Here is a 25,213-nt window from a genome sequence, read left to right on the forward strand (position 1 = left end):
GAAGGAAAAATCATAGCCTGTTTCCTCCAACATCGCGACTGATACCAAGTTCTTCTTCAGTCCAGGCACATACATCACATCTGTCAAGGTGAGAGGAGCTCCATGATCCCTCTAAAAAGAAACCATGCCCACTCCTAAAACACTATACCTTCCTTCATCACCCATCTCTTTGTGCATCTTGAGGCCTTTCTCCTCCAAGGCACTGAATAAATTTTTATGACCGGTCATGTGGAATGAGGCTCTACTGTCAAGATACCAGACACAACCCATCATCGATGACACCATGCATGCGAGGAGGGTAAAGTCCCTTTCGAACTGAGAGGCTAATGCCTCACCTTTCGATCCTTCTGAGGATCCCTTCTTGGAATTATTTGATGGGAAATTAGTCGCATAATGTCCCATCTTGTGACAATTAAATCAACTTACTTTAGACATGTCGCCCTTCTTCACTCCATGAGAAGAATTCGATTTGAAATTGGAAGCCTTCCCCTTCCCTTTTCTTGCCTTACTTGCTAAGGCCAGATTTTCTTGGATGAAGAACCATCACGTGTGCTCCTCCTGATCTCCTCCTGCATAAGATCCAACCACAGTGCTTCCCAATCTGGCAGTTTCTCCCTTCCATTCACAGAGTCCTGGTAGTTATTCCAACTCTTTGGAAGGCCAAGGAGAGTGAGGCTCACCATATCATCATCGGAAGTAGTTATTCTCACACTGCCAAGCTCATCTCTGCAGGTCATGAGCTTGTTTAGATATGTGTAAATAATATCGTCCTGCTCCATCTTGATTCTTAGAAGCTTATCCTTGAGCGCCAATTTCCTCTATGGCGCTACTGTTCTAGTAGAGGTCCTTCAATGTCTTCCACATTGAAAATGGAGTATCCTTCCCATGGAGACTCGAGACAATATGGTCTCTAACTCCCTCAAGGATGATCCATCTTGCCTTTGCCACACACTTCTTCCACTCAGCCAACTGTTGTGCATTAGTTGAAGCTGGCTTTGGGATTTCTTGATCAATGAATTCCTTCAAGCCATTGTCTTCTAATACAACCTTCATTATATCTTTCCATGATATGTAATTCAAGCTACCTTCCAAGGCATACTCGAGTCTCAAGCCATAGAATGCCATTGGCCAACCTCGAAGTACGATATGAATTTGATTTGCACCTGCAACCCCAAACTTCAAACTTTGAATTCTCTTCTTAGTATACTATTCACAGCTCCGATACCATGTAGAAAATCTATGATAGGTTAACCCAATAATGCAATATAAATCAAAGCAAAATACTATAATGTACTTCTACTATCAATTTTCGAAAGCTTAATGATCGAGCTGAACAATATAACCAGAAGAAGAACCTATGGCACAATACACATGAAAATACTTTTGGGGAAATCCTTAGATAAAAACCCCACACTATTGTATTATCATATATGGTGGAAATACATAGGAATTATACAAAGCCTTAGCTCTCAAAGCTAGCCAGCTCTCAGTAAAATCCTCACATATGCTCACAGGCAATCTTGGATTCTCTCCAACCTTCCTCTATACCCTCCAAGCTCCTATTTCCTCACATTGTTCCTTGTGGATGATTTTCCTTTTACCAAGTGGAAAACCTCCTTCAAAACTACGCAATCCTCAAGGATAAATCCTTGAACACATGCATGAGTTTTCTCCATGAGAAAACACATGAAAATGATAGTGCACTATCCTTGAACATTAATCTCAACTAGGTCTTTCTCAGAATAGAAATGCATGAATTTCTAATGAGGGAATCTTCAGTTAACTAGAGTAGCACTAGTTGAGTGAATTAATGCATCAACTGACTGTTAACTCACTATTAGTTCCTCAAATAGTTTGGAATTAATTTAACTGGACTTAACTCAGTAAACTGAGTTAACTAATTACAACTAAAATATAACTCAATCTTATCTCCTTAATTTAAGGGATAACTCTTGCATGACTTCAAAAAAACTTCTAACTTGAATTTCTCCAACTAATTAATTTAAAATAAATTAACTAATTTCCAAGTAGTTGTTAAGACTAAATTAGATTTTAATTCACAATTTAATTCAAGGACAAATTAAATTGGAATATTCTTGTTGTCATATTTCAACATAAGCCTCATTTCCTTTATGAATTTAAACTATCAATTTATTTATTTCATAAATATTGGTTTCTAGTAAACATAATCATGTCATAACCATAGTCCATCAAAATAAATACACATCATCATATAAAGTTATCAAAATATAAAACCCCCAAAAAAATAAAACATTGTTCATCCTCACCTCCTTGTTTCTCCTCATATATATATATATATATATATATATATATATATATATATATATATATATATATATATATATATATATATATATATATATATATATATCTATATGTGTATATATATATATCTATATGTGTGTATATATATATATATATATGTATATGTATATATATGTATATATATATATATATATATATATATATATATATGCTTATTTCGCCAGTATTCAAATATCATCAAAAGTGTAAAATTACATCTAATAGATAATCTATAAAATGATGTGCTAACGAATAGTAAACTGTAATATCCACAAAAATTAACATGTGACATCAATAGAACCAGAACTAGTTTCTTTGTCTATGAGTGGGGGCTAATCCTGTGCGTTGTTTTCCTTGCTACAAACATGGAGAAAATTAGTCTGTTGGCCCATGAGATGAACCAAAAGAATCAGCTTGTGAATTTGTCCATGCTCACTAGCAACATGTAAAGGGATGACAGGGAGTTTGGATAGCTAAGCAAGAATATTTGACAGGGATTTATATTGTTGAGAAGATTTCCTTGTAGAGGAGGAATGATGTGATAGAGGAGTGGATGGTTGAGGTTGAACATGAAGTGTGTGAACAATGAGAGAGGTCAAACTATAGGCGAGATGCATGAGACTAAGGAGGACGACTAGGAAGTGGAAAATCTAGCCAACCTTACCTCGAGTATAGAGTTTGTGCAAGAATTATTTGTTCCCAACCATCATTGTTTGGGTTGACTAAAGGAGAAAATGTATGTGAGGGAACGTGAATACCAACATGAGGAGGCTGCTGAGACAAGAGTTGTTGTGACTGAGGGTGTGCTTATCGTTGATTTTGGGGAAACCCTAGTAAACTAGCCATTTCAGAATGCAACAGTTCGCTTAAAAATTATGATTTTGCGTTAAAATAGGTTTAGATTCTATGTTGCATCTCCCCCTTGACACTTAGGTGTTTATTTATGTTTGTACCCCTTTACCCCTGCCACTTCCCCTAATATGATTAAAGAAAATCATTCGCCAATAGATTAAATTGATCTTTATTACCACACACAAGTAACAAATTACATCATTCACTAACATATGAACAAAATAATGAACCTTTTAAAAACAACAAATGGAAAAATTAAATCAGGAAATAGGAAATGCAAACATATAAACACATAACTGAACTCGGCAATGGATGCAAAATAAAAACAAAAAGGTCTGAAAGCCAACCAAAATGGGGTGCTTTCACAAAACCCTTCATAATATACTAGACAAATAATAAACGTTCATGAATAATGTGAAACAACCAGGTGTAATGGTTCATCTGAAATGGATAATTTTTTTTACTATATTTGTGACCGAGACCTGTAAATGGGAATTTAAATAAAGTGTTACAAGTGCTTTAGAATATCATGCAATATATATATATATATATAGACTCATTTGTGAAAAACACCATGAATATAGACTCATTTGTGAAAAACACCATGAACCCTAAGTGTTTGTGGAAAGTCAAATTAGATGAGAAGAGTGTCAAAGCATGAATATTTTTACATTGGTACATTTTATAGTGAAGTTGAGCGTGAGTTGAAAAGGTTTCCCTATGCATGGCCTCCAGATAGGTTATTTTCCTGAAACCTTAAGGCTTCGAAGGCTCCCTTATGTGGTATGAAATTTACAAATGAATCACACTTAGGTTGATAGCTATCGAAAATTGTGTCATTTTGTTGCAAAATGGAAATATGCGTAGGTTTCAAAATAGAATCAAATCGACCCAACAACAATTAAAAAAAAAAAACAAACTTTTCTGAGTAATTCCTTATATAAAAGATAATAAACAATTTGAAATAATTGTTTAAATTATAATTAATCAACGAGGATGGCTAATTATCAATTCTTGTAACCATAAACGATCATAGCCCTTTCTAATAATCTCCATACAACTTAAGAACAATGCCTCAGAGCCTTGAAATCTCTCCGTCGTTATGCATAGGGAATCACCATCAGGAGCTAGACACAATTCGTGACTGAGAACAGTTCATCACTGAAACTAAATTTTAAGGGAAAATTCTTTTATCAATTGATTAAGAAGAAGCATACATATGTTTGCATGAAACCATTGAAAGGGAATTAGGGATAAAAAGGCAGAAGAAACACAGTATGTTTGACAGGATAATGAGTAATAGTCACTTGGTACATACATAGTGGGAAAAATCATGACAACAGATAGGTGAGCTTGTATAACTCTTAGTGAACCATGTTTATGAGCTCCAACTACAACAAACCCTTGGAAACCACTCAAATTCAATAGTAGAGACCATAAGATTATCAAAGCGCGTAAATGGAAACATAATTAGGTTTTAGGGTTTGTCAACAATCAGAGGAGACGAGCTTGAGATTGAGGAGTAAAATCAGGAGTAAAACATGGGTATACCTCATTAATGGAGGCATATTTACAACGTGAAACTAGGTAGGCCAACTATGTATGTTGGAGTGGGAGGGTACCAATGTGGAGAAACTTTATGTGAAATACTCACCATCAGATAAGGGCCAACTTAGATGCATTGTTGGTTGGCCATTTGAGCTTTCCAAAATAAATCAAAGTCATCTTCCAACCATCACCGTAAAAAACCATGCACAATCTAGAAAATTACATTGGACTAAACACAAATCACGTTGCCTCACATCACATATTTTCCAAAGAAGGTGAAATAAATTTTCCAGGAGCCCTGATCTCGCTGATAAATTAAACAACAATCATTAAATGAAATCTTGGCAATTCTCATGAACCAACATCCAACCTTATTAATTGGATGTTATTCATTACTATATAAAATTCATTTCAAATCAATGTTCACAACCAAATAATTTTTCCCCATCTATAGGTTAACACAATTTTGACCCTTCCACAAATCTTAATTTATAATCCTTATGATAAACTGAATTAAAATGCTTTTGCACACTTTCACCAAGTGTGAGAGTAATATGCTTTAGTCGAGGCAAGACAAGGCTTGTATAAGTTTTCTTTTTTAACTATGCCAACAAATGTCAATACCATGAAACCACAATCATCACATAAATATCCACAAGTACCTAGTTTTTCATGGTATACAACCTCATAACCACACATAATCATTGTTGTGTCCTATATTCCACTGGCGCACTAACACTAGACCCAATGAACCGTGCCATATATACATAAGCTTGAAAGAAACAGTGTTCAAACCCTTCTAAGATGAACACAAAAATATGTATACCATTACCAAATAATGCAACAATGGTCATAAAAATGATATCAAAGCAATGAACGTGATATGAACATGGTTCCCAACAAATATATAATTTCATTTGAATTCTAGATAGCCGCATCATATACATATCTTCAAACATTTTCATGTAATCCAATGAATGTTCAATGAAGTATTCTCATGAAAGAAACAAACTTGGTTTTAGAGGTATTGTCATTGTGGCCAGAAAATTTCTTATAAGAGGTTCCCACCTATTACGTCTTTAGTGGATAATCGAATATAAATAATAGTGTTAAGAAGAGCCTGATACACAATAGTTTTCAAATTGGATTAGTGTTGACTATTTCCAACATTAACAACTTCATAGGGAGACTCATAAAGTGAATCAAGACTCAGAATCTTTAGTTGTGCAGAAAATAAGTGACTATGAAAGAGTAGGATGCAAGTTGTTCAAGGGATAAGAAGCAAGGGTGGTAAGAAATGGGATCGGGAGATAGATTATAAATACATGTGAAGGTAATGATAGGATCAAACAATTTAAGTATTTTCCCTGTACTAATAAGGAGGAGGAATAATTTTTTTCTCTAAAAGGTTCTATTACAAGAATGCCTTATTTAAAAAAAAATAGTGCTTTTAAAATTTAAATTTTAGTGAAAAAATCATAAAATCATTTTCCCTTTATATTGATTATTTTTCAAATAATATGATGCCAATCAGATTTCATGATTTTTATATTGAACAAGTAGTAATAAACACAATCAGTTGTTTCAAAAACATAAAATCTGCAAGAGAAGTTGTTAACAAGAAACGAACCAGAACGAAAAACATAAGTTTAGAAAGTTAAGAAAATGAAAGTGAAACATGATAAAAACTGAAGAAGACAATAAAAAGAAACTAACATGACAAAAACTAAAGAAGACAATAAAAAGAAACTGTGTACTGGGTGATGATCTGATTATGATGACTTATTTTGATTTCCCCTCCATGAATGGATTCAAATGTGAGCTATTATTGGTGTAAGGGAGGAAGCGATCATTGAGGTCCTTGAGGAGATAAGTATTAGGTCTAACCACTATAGAATTTTTGAAAGTGACAATACATAATATTTGAAATTTGTCTTGTTTTCCCTTATTAGTGTGAATTGCATCCCATAGAAGTACCTTTTGATAGATATTGAATCTACTATTATTAAATTTTTGTCAAGGTACTTTTTAACGGTTTTAATTATTCTACACAAATTTTCCAGGAAATGATTTCACTACTCTTGCAAGGCCAACGAATCCAAGGCTCTCTAAGGGATATTGTTTGGGGTCAACTCTTCGACATGCACAATTAGGCAAAGAGATAGGAGTTATAATTGAACAATAATAACTGCCCCTTGTCCATAAACACATTGAAAATGGGAGGCACCTATGCTAGACTTAATAGTGGTGCAGTCTGCCCACAATGAAAATTTCAACATGGTATGCTAGAAATGTGATTTGTCATTGATTAGTTTCTTCATAACTCTGATAAGATTCTTGTTATTAGATTCAACCAAAATGTTTCCTTGAGGATAATACGTAGATGATGTTGAATTCTCAACATGATATTGATCACAAAATCAAGTGAAATGAGTAGAAATGAAAGCAGGCCCATTATTTGACATTAAATCAAAAGATAATACAAAGTGTAAGAAAATGTTATCCTCTATGAATTCAATCACTTGTCCATCATGTGCATTTTTTAGAGGGATAACTTCTAGCCATTTGGTAAAATAATCAGTAGCAGTTAAGATAAAAAAGGTGACCTACAGAGCAATAGGAATTTATAGGGCCAATGAAATCCAATCCCTATTTGGTGAATGGGAATTTTGAAATTAAAGGATGGAGAGGTGGAGCAATAAATATTTATGTTACTGCTGCTTGTTGGAAATATGTGTAGCTTTGCACATTATTATAGCAATCAGTAAAAATTATATGCCAATAAAAACCAGATCTGAGAATTTTGTGAGCAATGGCCTTGGCTGCAAAATGACCACCTATGTGAAAGTCCTCTTGGGATGGACTGTGAAAAATTGATACCAACCTATCAACAACCTTATCATCTATGCATCTGAGTAACAACACATCATAATATTTGTGATACAAAATTGTCTTTAGAATCAAATGCTTGGAAGAGTCCAAGCTAGACACCTATGTTGAAATTTGTGTAGCTTTTCTCGACATTTTTTGTTTTGTAGATAAAATATGAGGTCACTATACCAAGGATGGTCTGCTACATCGATTGATTTCTCATTGAATAGGAATAAGACATATGGTGACTCATTATCGTTAGTTGAAAGAATTGGCTCAGGGTATTGTGCTATATGTAATGCCAAGTCACATATGTTTCTAGTCTTGGAGGTTGTAATGGTCAAATCATGTTGTTGAATCTTGGCTAGCCAATGGAAAAGATTTCCTAAAAGTAGAGTTTGTGCAACAAATATTTAACAACATTTTCTTTTACTAGGTCAAATGCATGTTTCTCAATTAAAAAATACTTGAATTCTTCATTATACAAACTTTGACTCATAAAATCAATATGATGCTCTTTCCCTAGATCACTTTCCTGCATGGGAATTGTGGAGATGACCTTTTTAGTGGCATGAGTGTAAATGATTAATTCTTCAGTGAAATCAGGTTTAACTAAAAGGGGAGTAGATGCAATAGCTTCTTTGATATTTATAAAGGCCTATTGAGTAGCATTATCCCACTTAAATTCCTAATTTTGCTTAATTAGGTTATGAATAAACTTGATTATATTAGCAACATCATTAGCAAAGCATTGTACAAAATTAATCTTACCCATTAAAGACTAAATTTATTTTTTAGAATTTGGCAAAGGAAGGTTTTTTATTGCAGTGACCCAGTTAGGGTCAATGTTAATGCCTTCTTCTGAGACAATATGTATTACCAATTTCCTAGTTGTGACACTGTAACAAACTTGGTGAAAATTCCTTGTAATAAAAAGTAAATAAAGGCAAAATAATAACCAGGATGATGGGACACTTATTCCAAGTTAAATGTTGGGCAGAATCCTAGTGATAGGGATAATTTGTGATTGTTTATGGCTAAGGAAATTGTCAAAGACATTGGCTAAGGCTTTGGAAAGGAAAAATGGCATTTTTGGTACATTTATTTATGAAAATAATGGAAATTAGGAGAAAAGGGAGGTGAAAGGTCACATGTTGCATGTGAGGAGGAAATTGAAGGAAAATAATGGAAAATGAAGAAAATAGAGGTCTCATTCATAAAAAGGATTCTAAGGATTAGTTGGTAACCTTTTATCAGTTCAGTTTTGGAGCTCTCTCATTACTCTCTCTCTCTCTCTCTCTCTCTCTCTCTCTCTCTCTCTCTCTCTCTCTCTCTCTCTCTTACTCTTAGAGACTTAGAGTTTTCTTGGAGCACTCTCAGAGGGTGTGGCATACTTGGATTCTTGGAGAAAGAAGGCAAAGGAAGAGAAAGAAATCATAAGTAGGCATCGGGTTCAGCAGCTACATCAAATTTTCTTATAGGTATCGAGTTTCATGTATGTTTCCTTCACTAGTTTTGGCATGCATGGCATATGCATGTGGATTTTTGGTTGTGATCTGTCATTTTCATGGAGGATGAATGAGATTCATAGTGGATTTCATAGCCTTTACATTTCTTGGATAGTGATGGTGATTGTGGGTTTATTTTCATTGTTGTTTTTTTGGTTGGTTCTCATGTTTCCTTGGCTTGGGCTGAGTTACTAGTCCTGGAGCCGTGGTTGGAGAAACACTTTGGAGCCCTAGAATAACTTAGGTTGAGTTACTAGTCTTGGAGCCTTGGATGGAAAAATGCTTTGGAGCCCTTGGTGGGTTGAGTTACTAGTCCTTGAGCCTTGGTTGGACAAATGCTTTGGAGCCCAGTAAAAGTTGTAGGTTGATTTACTAGTCATAGAGCCTTGGTTGGACAAATGCTCTGGAGCCCTCGAAGGCTTGGATAGAAACCGATCTGATGATGGTTTTGTAATTTCCAACTATAAGGTGGAATCACTATTTGATGGGTTGAGGTGGATGGCCTCTATAAGCCTTGGATTTTTTTTTTTTTTTGATATATTCTATGATATCCCTCATTCATGCTTGGAATATGGAACGGGGGTGAATGATTGAAGAGAGATTTGGCTTAGCCATTCTATGATAAGGTGGAACATGGAAGTCCCGTCCTGGGTTTGGATTTTTCATCATTAACAAAAGGTTATTTATCCTTGTATTTCTATGAGAATTTTGATGGATTATGTGTGGTCTATATGGCTATACTTCATGAGTATTTGTGTCACTATTATGTTGGTTATGTATGCATTTTATGATAGCATCTATGTATGGCCTTCATCATGTTTTTACTTGTAATTGAATAATCAATGCATCTATGACCTAATGGTTGGAATGGCAGTTGATGTGTTGAGGCATCAATGGTTTTTAGTGATTCTCAGCTAAGTATGAAACCCCTATGCTTAGAACTATTAATTACACCTGTAGATTACACATTTTCAATATGTTTTACAAAATGCCTATTGTGGTTAGTAGGGGTTCATTAAGGGTCTTAAACAAGTATTTTATTTATTACTGTCATTTCCATGTTATTTTACTGATTTGAAGATATGGCTGAATTTTTGGTAGTGACCCAGGCTCTGGGCCTGAAAAAGTTGCTCAAATCCCAGAGTCGGTGACATAGCACTAATAGTTTTGGTCTTTAGTCACTAGCAGGAAAGCCTACGAGAGAAAATTTGGGTTGTTGGTCACAATTATGCCTATAGCATGGGAGAAACTGAGCCTTAAATTTTCCAAAAGCTCAGTGGGATCCCAAGGCAAGCTCTCTAAAGTATTGGATTAGTTCTTGACGGTCCTGTAGCTAATGATTAATGTCTGTATGGTGTGTTTCTGTTAGTTCCACTTCCTTAACATGACTTTGGAGGTCGAATCATATCATAGTGGCCTCTCGTCACATGTTTACCCTAAATGGACAATTTCTTGGGTAGATGTGGGAGGAGGATGTTACAGAGTGGTATTAGAACATGGTTCACCCCTCAGACTGGATGGGCTATGTGTTGGTCACGCATGCATGTTAGTTGCATGTGTGCCTATCACCCTTGCATTCCATGTGCTTGTAACTTGCATTTGCATGTTGTTGTTCATGGTTGTAGTCATGTCGTCGTGTGAAATTTGAGTTGTGATTGTGGAATGCATCGATGTGAGTGTATAATTGTTTACATGTCAATTTATGTCACTTACATGTATTGTTGTAGTATGTTTGGTTATACTCTTGTATTCTTGCTTGTATGTATCATTCTTGTAGGTTTTATTTCAAGTATTGTTCAATCAGTCTTTATCATATGTGTTTACACATATATGTGGAGGGTTATGCATCACTTATGCATGTTCATTTTTGCATGTGGTTAAGTGTATAGTGACGTAATGATGGTGGTTGTCATGCATGAGGTCATGGTTTGTGTTGCTATTGAGGTCATGCATTGATGAATTTACCCTATCTATAATGATAGTTGCATGGTCATATTCTTATTTTATGTTTCTATATCTTGTCATGATTATGTTATACATGTATCATGCTGATTTTTTGATCTTGCGGAAAAGATATCCTCCCCGAGCTATGTTAAGATACATTGGTTTATTGTTATTTGGTTTAGCTGACATGATACACCTTGTAGGAAGAAATATCAAATGGCTAGCAAGATGGTTGACTAAACAGACTCTCCCTATGAATCAGCAGAGCAGTATGGTGTTAGGAACTCTTCCGACTTGGAAGTGACACTGACAAGTTTAAAGGAATAAATAAGGAGTTGTAAGGCAAATAATGACATAATCATACAGGCATAGGAAAATGTAGCAGAGGTAAATGCAACCATACTCGAGCACTTGTTAGATTTGCCGTGACAGGGACCGCTTCAGATCAGCCATAAGTAGGAGGATAAAACTAATGGTGCATATGGTAGTAGATCGCATGGTGGTCACAAATCAGATAGAGATGAAAAAATCAGAGATGAAAGATTGTTGGACACTCCAGATAGGAGAAGGGATAAACATAGGTTTGATTCTAGTCCTGATTCAGATAAGCACTATGATCATCATCGGTATCATCCTTGCAGGAGGAGTGATAAGGGGTGTTTACCATATGAGTTTAAGAAAGAAAACCCACCTAATTTTGATGGAGAGGTAAATAAATCACAAGATGTGGAGGCATGGATGCTAGGCATGAAGAAGTTCTTCAGATTGCATGACTATTAAAAGAACATGAAAGCTAGAGTGGCTACATTTAGTCTTAAAGGAAAATAAGACATTTGGTGGGAATATGTGAAGAATGTTATAGGTATAAATGAGGAATATTTGACTTGGAGTGAGTTTGAATGGTTATTCAAGAAGAAGTATTGTCAGAAAGATACTTTGATGACAGGGTGAAAGACTTCTATGAGCTAAAGATGGGATCCATGACAGATGATGAGTACACTAGCAGATTCACGGAGTTGGTGATGTATGTTCCTTACCTCAAGGAGGAGAATGCTAAGATTCATATATTGGTTAGTGGGTTACAAATTGAATTCAAATATAGGATCAAGTTCGACAAGCCTAGGTCATTGCAGGAGGCTATCTAAAAACTGAAGCATTTCTATGACCAATCGAAATGCAGAATTGAAACTAAGCCAAACTGGAGAGGTAATGCAAAGAACAAAGGAAAATGGGATAAGAAGCGAGTGAGACCACAGGAAACAGGTAACAAGGAGAATGGTGCACCACCTAAGAGGTTTATTGCATCAGATAGAGTATAGGGACATAGCATGAGGAGCATAATAAGGATCCCTTGTAGTGTTGGACTTGTGGAGGAGATCATCGCAGGAATGATTGTCCACACTACTAGAGTGGTAGACCTATGATAGACAATGAGCAGGAGGCATAAACTGTTGGAGATGTTGGTTAGAGTATTCCACGTATCTATTCAACATTGGACAACAAATAGGTAGAGCATTAGGCATCTATCATTCAGATGGATGGTAAGCTTTGTGATCAAGTTATTTCTATTTTGATTGAACCTGGACCTAATTATAGGTATGTTAGTCCTAACTTGGTGGATAAGTGTGGTTTGAGTAAGGAATTGCATGCATAGTCTTGGTTAGTGTAGTTAGATATAGGTACAAAGAAGTGAGTTCATCATTGGGTAAGAGCTTGTGCATTTCATTTGAATGGTATGCCTATTACAACACATTTGAATGTATTACCGTTGGGTTGATACAATATGTTGTTAGGCATGGACTGGTTGTATCTTCATAGAACGAGGGTAGATTTTTATGACATAGCCATTGAGTGTGTTGATGACAATGAAGAACTAAGAGTCTTACAGGGTAAGAAGAAAGCTACATTAGTTAGGATGGTGACAACTATGCAAGAAAAGAGTATTCATAGGAAAGGGTGAAAGTTATTTGTAGTGCACATTTATAGTGATAAGGGTAAGGAAGTTGAGGGTATAGTTGTGTTCAGAAGGTACCCACTTATGCAATAGTTTTAGGATGTATTTACTGAGGATATTACAGAGTTTCCACCTAATAGGGAGGTAGACTTTTCTATTGAGTTAGTGCCAGGGGAAACTCTAGCATCAAAAGCACTTTAGAGGATGAGCACATCTGAGTTGGTTGAGTTAAAGTTGCAGCTGAAGGAAATGTTTGACAAGGGATACACTAGGCCAAGTGTATCACCTTGGGGCACACCGATGTTGTTTGTGAAGAAGAAATATGGCACTCTCAGATTATGAAATGATTTCGGGTAATTGAACAAAGTGACTATCAAGGATAGGTACCCTTTGCAGAGGATTGATGACTTGTTCGTTCAGCTAAAGGGAGCAGAAGTGGTCTCGAAGATAGACTTGAGATCTGAATACCATCAGGTATGCATCAAAGAGGAAGAAATTTACAAGACTGTGTTCTAGACCAGGTATGGGCATTATGAGTTTGTTGTTGTTCCATTTGGCTTAACTAATGCTCCAGCTACATTCATGTGTTTGATGAATAGTGTGTTGTGTCCATACTTGGATAAGTTTTTTATTGTGTTCATTGATGATATATTGGTATATTCTTAAAATGAGGAAGAGCATGTCAATAATTTAGCGACGGTGTTGAGGTTGTTGAGGGAGAATCAATTGTATTCTAAGATCAGCAAGTGTAGTTTCTTTCAGACTGAGGTACACTAATTGGGACATGTTGTATCCAAGTAGGGTATTGTAGTAGATCCAGAGAATATGAGAGCCATCATGTAGTAGATAGATCCTAAGAGTGTTGATGAGGTAAGATATTTCATGGGTATAACAGGATATTATAAGAGGTTCATCAGGAACTTCTCACATATTTCTTATCCTATCACCTCATTGCAAAGGAAAGGTAAGAATTTCGAATGGATTGAGGAGTGTGAGGATATCTTTGAGAAAATCAAGGAGTTGTTGACACATGCACAGGTACTACAAATTGCAGATCTAGACAAAGACTTTTTGGTATGCATAGATGCTTGTAAGAGAGGGCTTGGTAGATTCCTTACGTAGGATGAACAGGTGGTAGGATATGAGTCATGAAAACTAAACAAGCACAAGCAGAACCACCCAACACATGATTCGGAGTTAGGAGCGATCATACATGAATTGAAGATGTGGAGATGTTATCTTCTTGGCAGGAGATTTGTACTTATGAGTGATCACATTGGGTTGAAGATTTATTTGACCGGTCGAATCTGAATGTCAGGTAGGCTAGATGGTTGGCAGCGATCAACGAGTTAGATTTCAAGATGAGGTAGATCAAAGGTAAAGAGAACAAGGTGGAAGATGTTCTCAACAAATGGGTATAGGTAAATTACTTAGACGATATGAGCTCCTATGGGACAGACTTACAGGATAGATTCTTGCAGGTAGGTCAACATGATGTGAAGTATATGGAGATTGTGCACAGGTTACAACATGATGCTGGTATAGGTATAGGTACAGGTATAGGTGTAGATACAGGTATAGGTAGTGGTGAAAGTGGAGGTATAGGTATGGGTATAGGTATAGGTGCAGGGGCACAGAGTATGGATTATTGTCTTACAGTAGATGGGTTGGTCATATTCTGAGATAGGATATATGTATCGGATAATTGTGAGTTCAATAAGGTGACCTTGAGGGAGTTTCATGTGAAACCTTATTCAGGTCACCCAGGTTACCAAAAGACAATAATAATAGTCAAGAGATTTTACTATTGGTCGAATTTGAAGAGGGATGTTGATTCGTAAAATGTCATGGATATTCCACTGGATAGTTCATCACAACATATCTAATAATATTATATTCAAAATATGAGATTTTACACTATTACGGTTTTATTTGACTTCTAGATATGTAAAATTAACTATAATTAGAGCATGCACATAAAATTAAATCAAGCAGAAAAGTAGAGAATGAAAAAATAAGCTCCCACATGCTTAATACACAAGATATTCTCTCTGGGAAACCATTTTGGAAGAAAAACTAGCTGGAAGGTGAGGTCACTTTGCTCTATTTCTTTGTCTGGAAATATGGTTGTAAATACAAAGAAGTAATGTTTGTGGCTCGCCGGCTACTAAAGTGCACATATCCTCTTTGTCTGCTCCATCTCCTATCTCTCCTGGCTATCTTTGCTCAACTATGGAACAAAAAGTTCTTGAAAGAAAGGAATGCCTCTTCCTCCTAGTGGCCTGGTTATAACACATCCCGATAGCCTATTAGTGGTTAATTTTGACTACATCAACTCTTAACTAGAGTTACAAAATGGAATCTTCTAGAGTCTTTTACATCAAAACTATGTAGCTAGCTCATTTTCCATGAATAATGGGGGTTGGCAAGGCATCCTCCTGAACTATATGTGTGAAAATAGGAATGTCAACTTCTCAGTGGCATAACTTTTGCATACAAACCCTCATTGACATGATTCTTGTGCCGTTCGAAATCATTCTGTATGTAGAATAACATGAAAAGGCGCGCTTCTTATGTGACAAAGTTTTACCCCCAAAAAACGTCATTTCATGCCTCAATATGCTCCTAGAAGGTTTCAGACCCCGTTTCGCCAAACTGGGTCTCTCCAATAAAAACTATCCCGTGAGCTAATTCCTCCACCTTTTTCACTCCAAATGAATCTAGATGGATGAAAAAAATACAATGATCCAATTCAGATAAAACCTCCCCATTTTTGGAGTATTTTGGTCCCCAAAACCTTTTATTGAATGAGGTGAGAATATTTTTCCTCCACCTTATCTTTGGTGTACCATTTAGCTTTGCCTAGACATTTTCCCTTGAACCTAATCTACCAAACGTCTTGATGCCCTTGTATTGTAGTTCTGGACCTCTTCTGAAAAAATATATCTTCTGTCAACTCTGGTGCCAAATCCTCCACAAAAGGTAGGACCTGTTCCTCTTCCTGATCTAGCATGGAAGGATCAAAGAGTTTCAAATTCTCCACATTTACAACTGATAAAATGTGCATATATGGTGGTAAATTGAGTCTATAGGCATTATCACCCACATATTTCAGTATCTCAAAGGGATCATAACTTAGAGCCTTGATTTCCTTACCAGGTACCTGCAACCTCTCCTTTTTCAACTGTATCCATACTTTGTCTCCCACCTTGAATGATTTCTCTGTTCTGTGGTGATCATGCCTGGCCTTATACTTCACCCGTGACTTCTAGAGTGTTTCATGTACATGTGGATGGATCTTCCTGATCTTCTCTATAAATTTTTCAGCGCTCAAAGCATCTCCTATAATGTCTTCCCCCACTCCTCCTTGATGCCCATATGCAATATCCAAAGGTGACAGTGGAAAATATCTAAACAAGTTTCAAATGGGGACTTTCCTATAGAATTGTGTACTGCTCTATTATAAGAACGTTGTATAGATACCATATTTTCATCCCAGGTGTTCGGATGCTTCTGGATGTAACCCCTTAGAAGCTACACCAAAGTCCTATTGACTAATTTTGTTTGCCCATCTATCGATGGATGGAATGTTGTAGATCTCTTCAAATTTGTGTCCATCTTCTCCCACAATTTAGTCCAGAATGGAGTGATAAATATTGTATCCCTATCTAAAATGGTGCTCCTTGGTATCCCAAAGTGTACCCAGACCTATCCAAAGAACATGTTTGCTGCTTATTGTCTGTTGAAGGTCTTTTTATAGGGCATCAGAACACACATCTTGCTAAACATGTCAGCTACCACGAATAGGTAGTCATATCCCTTCCTGGTTGTCAGTAAACCTTCGACAAAGTCCATGGAAATGATTTCCAAAGGACGAGTAGGTACAGGTAAGGGATGATATAGACCCTAATTCCTATGGCTAGTTGTCACACGGAATTGGTCAAGGGTGCGGACACGACTGACCTTCCTAGAAGTCTAAGACATTCTAATGACAAACAAGACAAAATGGAGTGATCTTTCTCTAAATACACCTTTTACAACATGAAAACTACAAGTGTTTAGGCTTACCTTATTCCAAAACGCTGTTGTTGAAGTCCGTTCTTGACGATCCGGATGAGCTCCTCCTTCAAGTTAATTCCTGCAACCACAAACAATCAAACAATTACCAAGCACTTGCATTTCATATAATAAAACATATATTCAACATGCAGACCAAGGAACACATGAAATAACTCATTAACACAAGCTATTGAGAAAAATAAACCAGTTTGTATTAATAACGAAACAAAGAAACTCTTACAACCTGGCCTTGGTGTTGTGCAAGTTCCTCCCAGGGTCCATCAAGGGTTTTCCTCTACTTTGAAAAAGCTCACCCTCTTCCAAGTAGAATCAAGTAAAGACAATCTCTCCTCACAAAGGCTCTAATGGAAGACCTAAATCCTGCAGCATTTACCCAAAGAAAATGTATAGCTCCAACCTCTTCTCCTTCTGGCTCAATGACTTTATTTATAGTGCTGTAAAGAGGTTATTCAGGTCCACTATCAATGGGATCATCCCCCTCTTTGGGTGGGATAGCTCCCTTATTGATGGGATAAGTTCCCCCTTAATAGAGATACATGAACCAACTGGAGGCGCATCCATTTCATCAAACCGACCTCTAGAATGTTCTAGAAGTAACCACAAGTAACTTTTTCAAGATAAAACTCGCGCATTTTGCCTTTTACAGAGGGACGCACCTGTCCCTTAACATACAGAGCGTCCATGGACGCAGCTTTTGTGAACATGGTCAGCGTCCCCACAGGTAAGGCTAGAGAGAACCTGCGACCCCAGAGATAAACATAGTTTTTACAAGACTTTCTCTCTTCTTTGAGTTTGAGATGGATAACAGAGGCATGAGACTTGCCTAAGAGGGTAGCATGACTGTTGATTTGAGCCATACTAACTGTAAGTAGTCAAGGTGACATTTTTTAGTGTAACAGATTGCCCCCTAAAGTGCGAAGCCTGGAATAGAGTAGGGTTTTGTAATTCTAGGAAGGGTGAAGCGCTTTATCATTTCAAGGATTGTCTTGTGGATGGCCTGGTTGGAACCTGCAATTTTCAACACAAAATACATGGATAAGATTATATCATCACTGAGGTAGGCATTCCCATACTCAGATTCAAAACTTTAACTAATGGACTAACTATTCTGATACAGGAATGATCTTGCAGTACATCATTTTTATAGACTTTTGTAGACACAGTATGGACGCAGCCATCTGTTTATGATTAGTCTACATAGATAATGAATACAAAACTCCTCGCAGCCTGGATGGTAGAAACTAGATCCAGGGTCTTCACTTCTACTTCCCGAATTGGTACGATTCTAGCCATGTGATTAAATGATTCGATGTCGAACATGTTAGAAACCACTTGATTACCAGTCGATGATGTAAACTGTTAACAAGCGTGAGAGAAACCACCAGTAATGTCAATGGTTCTCAAAGTACCAAGCACAACCCGTGAAATGTGAATAGATGTTTTGATGTCGAACACTTCACGGAATCCTTTGATCGAAAGTCAATGATGTAAACTGACGTCAAAGGCGAGAAACCTGCCATTGATGCATGCAGACTTCAAGGTACTGTCGATTCCTAAGTCATCTTTCTAGATAATGTGTCGATGTCGATAGAAAGCGACCCGTTGCAGGCAAGCCCACAACACGAAATCATTGTTCAAGTTGAAGAAATGTTGCTGTAAGGACTGACTCAGGGATGGTCAAATGGATGACAAGTATTTTGCAGATGAAAATTTTGCTTGCAGACCTCTTGAACACATAACGACACGACAGATGGCTTGGTGACGAATAACTCAAAGTTAATACCCGGAACCCGGTTAAAGACTTTCAAAGTGATTTGGTCAACTGTGAGGTAAAAGATTTCCCAACCCAGGTGAATAAAAAGTGTCGTGTTCAAGAGTGGTAATAAAGTTTCTTTTGAGACAAAAGGTAACAAACAGGTTCATTCTTCTCTCTTTTCCCCCACCATTTCTGGCAAGTACCTCTTTATTTTTAACAAGCTTGAGGAGGATAACATATGCTTGATTATAAGCTCATCCTTCGGACGAGTCCAACCTAGTTTAAATTCGAACCCTAGGAAGGAGTGGTTCGTTCCTGTTTGTAATTGAACAGGTCCTCTACTGTAAAAGTTTAACGAGCCCAGTATAGGAGAAACTCGGCGTTTTTCAATTTTAGAGAGTCTGAAAAAACTAAAGGAGACTCCACGTTGAACTTTTTCATACATTTGTGTCCCTCAAGCCCGAAAAAGTATAAAATAATACCTGGGGGAACCGCTTGATCTTGCGACCAAGGAGTACTTTCATAATAGTGTCGTTGACCTGAAAAGTAAAAAGCGATCAAGGACACGTCGTTTTATTTCCTTATTGAGTTTGAAATGACAAAAACCCGGCAATCTTTTCTTGATTTTGCGGTCAGAAAAGAGCTAAAAGGGGACCGTCTTTTAATTCCGTTTTAACGAGTGTAAAAGAAATGCTCGGCGATCTTTTCATGTTTTAGGAGTCAGAAAAGGGCTTAAAAGATGACTCTGAGGTTTCACTTTTTCGTAAGTTTTAACGAGTTCGAAAAAGGGATAAAAATGTACTCATGGTTTTCACTTTTTCGTAAATTTTAACGAGTTCGAAAAAATGATAAAAATATACTCATATGGCCGACTTTCAATTTAATTTACGAGCAGGAAAAGACGGAAAGAACTCGGCATTTTCATTTGTTTTACGAGAATGAAAAATAGCAAAATAATCTCGGTATTTTCATGAGTTTAACGAGTCTTGAAAATAATTGAAATTGACTCGAAATAGGTTTCATTTTTACAAAAGCTTGAAACAGATAAAAACTATGCTTCAAAGTAGTTTCATTTTTATACAAGCTTGAAACAGAGAGAAACTGTGCTTGATGCCCCCTAAGCGTAACTGCTAGAGTGCATGCCCCCCAGCTTCATTTCATTCAACCAGCTGGATGAAATGAAGGTTCATGAACGAGATCATTAGAAAGACTCGACCTAAAACTGTAAGAAAATTATGCAAAACACTGAAATAACTAACCTAAATATACAACTTAACATTTACGAGATCTAGTCAAACTCTCGACTCAAGTAGAGGAGGATTTGTTTCATTTTTTAACGAGCTTGACACAGGAAAAGAACTATGCTCGGATTCAGTTTCATGTTTATGCAAGCTTGAAATGAAAAACTATGCTTGTTATAAGTTCGCATGCCCCCAGCGTAATGACACAAAACGAGGTACATGCCCCCCAAGCTTCATTGCATTCAATGAGGTGGATGGAATGAAGCTTTTCTTTCAAGATCTTGGAAAGACTTGTGGGAGTTGTTTCATTTTTTAGTGAGCTTGACACAAGACAAGGAACTATGCTCATAACTACTTTCTACAATCTACCTAATAAAAAACTTTACTCTAAAAACCTTGATTTATTTTTTAACGAGCTTGACACAAGACAAGGAACTGTGCTCTAAAAACCTTGATTCATTTTTTAATGAGCTTGACACAAGACAAGGAACTATGCTCTAAAATCCTTGTTTCATTTTTTAACGAGCTTGACACAAGACAAAGAACTATGCTCATGACTACTCTCTACAATCTACCTACTTAACCTACCCTTGTTTCATTTTTTAACGAGCTTGACACAAGACAAGGAACTATGCTCAAAAAGTTCGCATGCCCCCAGCATAATGATGCGAAATGAGGTACATGCCCCCCAGGCTTCATTGCATTCAACCGGCTGGATGAAATGAAGGTTTACTTTCAATATTTAACTTGAAAAGGGAGTTGTTTCATTTTTAAGGAGGTTGACACAAGAAAAGAACTATCCTCATACCTGATTCCTTTTTTAACGAGGTTGACTCAGTAGCAGGAACTATCCTCAAACCTGATTCATTTTTTAATGAGGTTGACTCAGTAACAGGAACTGTCCTCAAACCTGATTCATTTTTTAATGAGGTTGACTCAGTAACAGGAACTGTCCTCAAACCTGATTCATTTTTTAATGAGGTTGACTCAGTAACAGGAACTGTCCTCAAACCTGATTCATTTTTTAATGAGGTTGACTCAGTAACAGGAACTGTCCTCAAACCTGATTCATTTTTTAATGAGGTTGACTCAGTAACAGGAACTGTCCTCAAACCCTGATTCATTTTTTAATGAGGTTGACTCAGTAACAGGAACTGTCCTCAAACCCTGATTCATTTTTTAATGAGGTTGACTCAGTAACAGGAACTGTCCTCAAACCCTACTTTCTACAATCTACCTACATATCCTAAAATCTAGCTGATTCATTTTTTAATGAGGTTGACTCAGTAAAAGAACTGTCCTCATGCTAGCCTATTTCATTTTTTAACGAGGTTGATACAGGAAAAAACTATCCTCGTACTCACTGATTCATTTTTTAACGAGGTTGACACAGTAAAAGGAACTTTCCTCGTACCATCCAGTTTCATTTTTTAACGAGGTTGAGAGAGGAACAAACTATCCTCGTCAACTGATTCATTTTTTAACGAGGTTGACACAGTAAAAGGAACTTTCCTCGTACACACTGATTCATTTTTTAACGAGGTTGACACAGTAAAAGGAACTTTCCTCATTACATCCTAATTTCTAACTATCTATATGACCTAAAAACTAGCTGATTCATTTTTTAATGAGGTTGACTCAGTAAAAGAACTGTCCTCATGACAGCCTGTTTCATTTTTGAACGAGGTTGATACAAGAAAAAACTATCCTCGTACCTGATTCATTTTTTAACGAGGTTGACTCAGTAAAAGAACTATCCTTGTCAACTGATTCATTTTTTAACGAGGTTGACACAGTAAAAGGAACTTTCCTCGGACTCCTTGTTTCATTTTTTAATGAGGTTGATACAAGAAAAAACTATCCTCGCAACATTGATCATGGCTTCTAGTTGGAAGAAAGACATGTCAATGGACACACCTTGATCATGGCTTCCAAGAGGTCTTCATCCGAAGGAAGAATACTTCTTGGGAAGGAACACATGTCAAGGGACTCAAAAGGGATAAGAACATCGTGTTCAAGTAATCCCATAGAGTTTTCCATGTCAATTACCGGAGCTAAATCAAAGGAAGATGAGCAAACAGTGAGAGGCTCACTTACATCGGTAACTGAAATCATGGGACCGGTTGCCACATAATTAACCCGTGGCAGGGTAGATACCACTTTAGAATCAGGAACATTTAGGGGTGTCATATTATTGGTAGTTGAAAAAAGACTAGGGAACGAAAGCTGGTCTACAGTCACAATACTGCCATTGTGAGGGAAAGACATCACGCGAAAGAGTGTCGATACGACAGCTTTCATTGCATAAACATAGTCTCGCCCAAGGAGTAAATTGAAATCCAAGGGGCCTCGAACTACCATAAGATCAATACAGACAATTTTACCTTCCAAGGTAATAGAAAACTTAGGAAGGATCCCTAAAGGTTCGCTAATGGTTCTGTTAAAAGCTTTCAGATTCTGCGTAATAGGTGCAAGCTGAGGGGAACCCAAAGCTTTCCAAACAGTTGAAGACAAAATACTAACAGAAGCACCCTCATCTACCTGAGTACGATGGATGTCCCTACCACCAGCCTTGACAATGATTTGGAAAGGGATGGAGGAAGGAAGACGAGGTTCTGTCAGTCTATTCCAATCAAAGGAAAAGACCTCAGTGCTTGGAGGGGGTTCTGTAGAAACAGGTGAAATGCCCCCCGGCATAGAAGAATCCGATGTAACAAGAAGAACATCAGCGGTATGAATTTTACTCTCGAAAAGGAGAGTGTGATCGACCGAATGTGAAATTGAATCGACCACTTGATCAACTAATGGATCATCAACCTGAGTGACATGAGTTTCACTCTCCAATGGAAGAGTGTGATTGACTGTACTTGAATTTAGATCAATCACTCCGTCAGTGGACGGTAGGTTGGGAGAAAGTTTACGGTAACCAGTTGGAAATGCTTGCTGTGGAACAGTAAGGTTTTCCAACAATGTTGAGGCTTCATCCATGTGAGGGCAAATGTGAGTTTGATGACTCCCTTTGCATAACTTACAAGGAAACCTAACTTTACCCTTTTTCTCAGGAACCTGACTATCACTGGTTGATGGATCAATGGAAAGTTGATGGGATTTTTCTGACCATACTTCCAGGACCTTTGGAATACCAGGACAATTGACAAGGAAGTGGTCACCCTTACAAAGTCTGCAAGGGTATTTGGGTTTACGATGCATGTCGGAATGTTCCTCAACACAACTAACACTTACAGCCATGGTTGGTTGGTTGACGTCTTTCTTATCTTGCTTCTTCTTCTTCTTCTTCTTCTTCCCTTTCTTCTTCTTCTTAGCCTCCTGGTTACTAGCATCGAGGCTTTTACCAGGCGAAGAGGGAGAAATGGAGGAAGAAAAATTAGGCGAAGAAGGTAAAGGGTCAACAAAAGGTTGGTGATGTTGAGAAGGTGAACTCTGTTGAGGTGAAGCATTCGGTTGAGATGGAACAATTGGAGTATTTTGGGCCAACGAAGTTGAAAATAACCATATCGGTAAACCTATTGTAAATCCAAGTAATGACAAAGTAGCCATATAAGGAGGACCAACATTTCCAAAGTAAGGAAAAGTACTAGGATTCTCATTGGGAGGGGTTCCTAGGTTGATAAATTCCGGAACATTTGCCATTATATTCAACTTCAGTGAATTTTATTAACAATTTTAAACTAAAATTAACAATTCACAATTTACACCTAACAATTAAAATTCACAATTCACACCTATGGTCTCTAAAAGTAAAAACAAACAAATTAACACGCGCTATCAAATCTAGGAGTCAAACCACACACAAACAGTATTCTTCCGGACCAAAAACGCTAGTTGGTGATGAAGCCCAACCTCGCTGGATTCAGTACAGAAATGGCGGGTGGAACAGTTACGCCGACAACCTGCTTAATGAATAGACTGGACCAAGTTCCTCCACTTTAACCGTCTCGAGTGAAGTGAACCCCCCAGAAAATCCAAGTGAGTATAGCCGACGTCTGCTCCAGGTACAGTGGGACCTTCCCTCCACCGTCACCTTGGGTAGAATCCTAGAGATTATGGTCACTAAGGTTACCAATCACAACAATTACACCTGGGGGAACAGTCTAAACTCCGACAGCACGCAAGGGCAGAGTAACAAGCTCAATCCCCTTACCGGCTCCTTGACAATAATCCAAGGTTTACCGATAAGTGACCCCTGGCTCCTCGACAATGGTTAATCCGAGGTTTACCGTTTGTAATACGTACTGTCTGGCGTCGTTCCCAACGAGGGAGGAATGATCCCCTCACTGGTTCGGACACGAGCTCGTGCTTCTCCTTTAAGAGGAGCTTTCCCAGAGTGTAACTGAAATAATTGGATTTGATCTACTCAAGATAAACTATCTGTTTGGTTTTGTAGTCTTGGAGAGTTAAGTACTCACCTACTCCAAGACCCTAGCCTAAGCTATGTTGGTGTTTCAGAGCCCTAGAAAAATAAAAATTACTAGATGAATTTTAATTAAGCGCTGTGTTATTAAGGCTGTTATTACTCAAATGGGTAAATGGATATGAAACCAATGGTGTTATGACCCGACTCAACTGAATGCAATCGAATATGATAATGTAATCTTTTCAATTCGATGAATCCTAACTAAAGTAAGGAGAGAGTTTCCATTCACTTCCAACAATGCAAAAAATTGATCATTAAGAGAAAATATAACAAATTCTCTAATGCACTAATTTTATCAAGAAAAACTAATGCAAATCAATTCCAAACCATTTTTTTATTTTTATTTTTGTGTAAATTCAAATCAAAGAAAACTGATCTAAATCTACGATTGATTTTCCAGAATGTAAACTATGCAATTGTAATCTATGCACAATTCACTCGAAAAGTATGCAAATGTAATCTATGCACATTTTTCATTCATATTCCGAAAATGAGAATTCTAATTATGCAAATGTGATCTATGCAAGAGAATTCTCAGACACAAGACGATTCTAATGTGATCTAAGAACCAATCAAGTGCAAGTCGAGAAAATTGGGTGAGAGTTCCAAAGATCAAAACATAAAAACACTCAAAGGCGATTAACACTCATACACAATTTAGCCCCCCCCGGCGAATGAGGGGGAAATTTTTTTGCAAAA

This window comes from Pinus tabuliformis, chromosome 6, assembly GCF_031772625.1.
Source record: "Pinus tabuliformis cultivar Carrire ecotype Pingquan chromosome 6, CPIR1, whole genome shotgun sequence".
Taxonomy (NCBI): Eukaryota; Viridiplantae; Streptophyta; class Pinopsida; order Pinales; family Pinaceae; genus Pinus; species Pinus tabuliformis.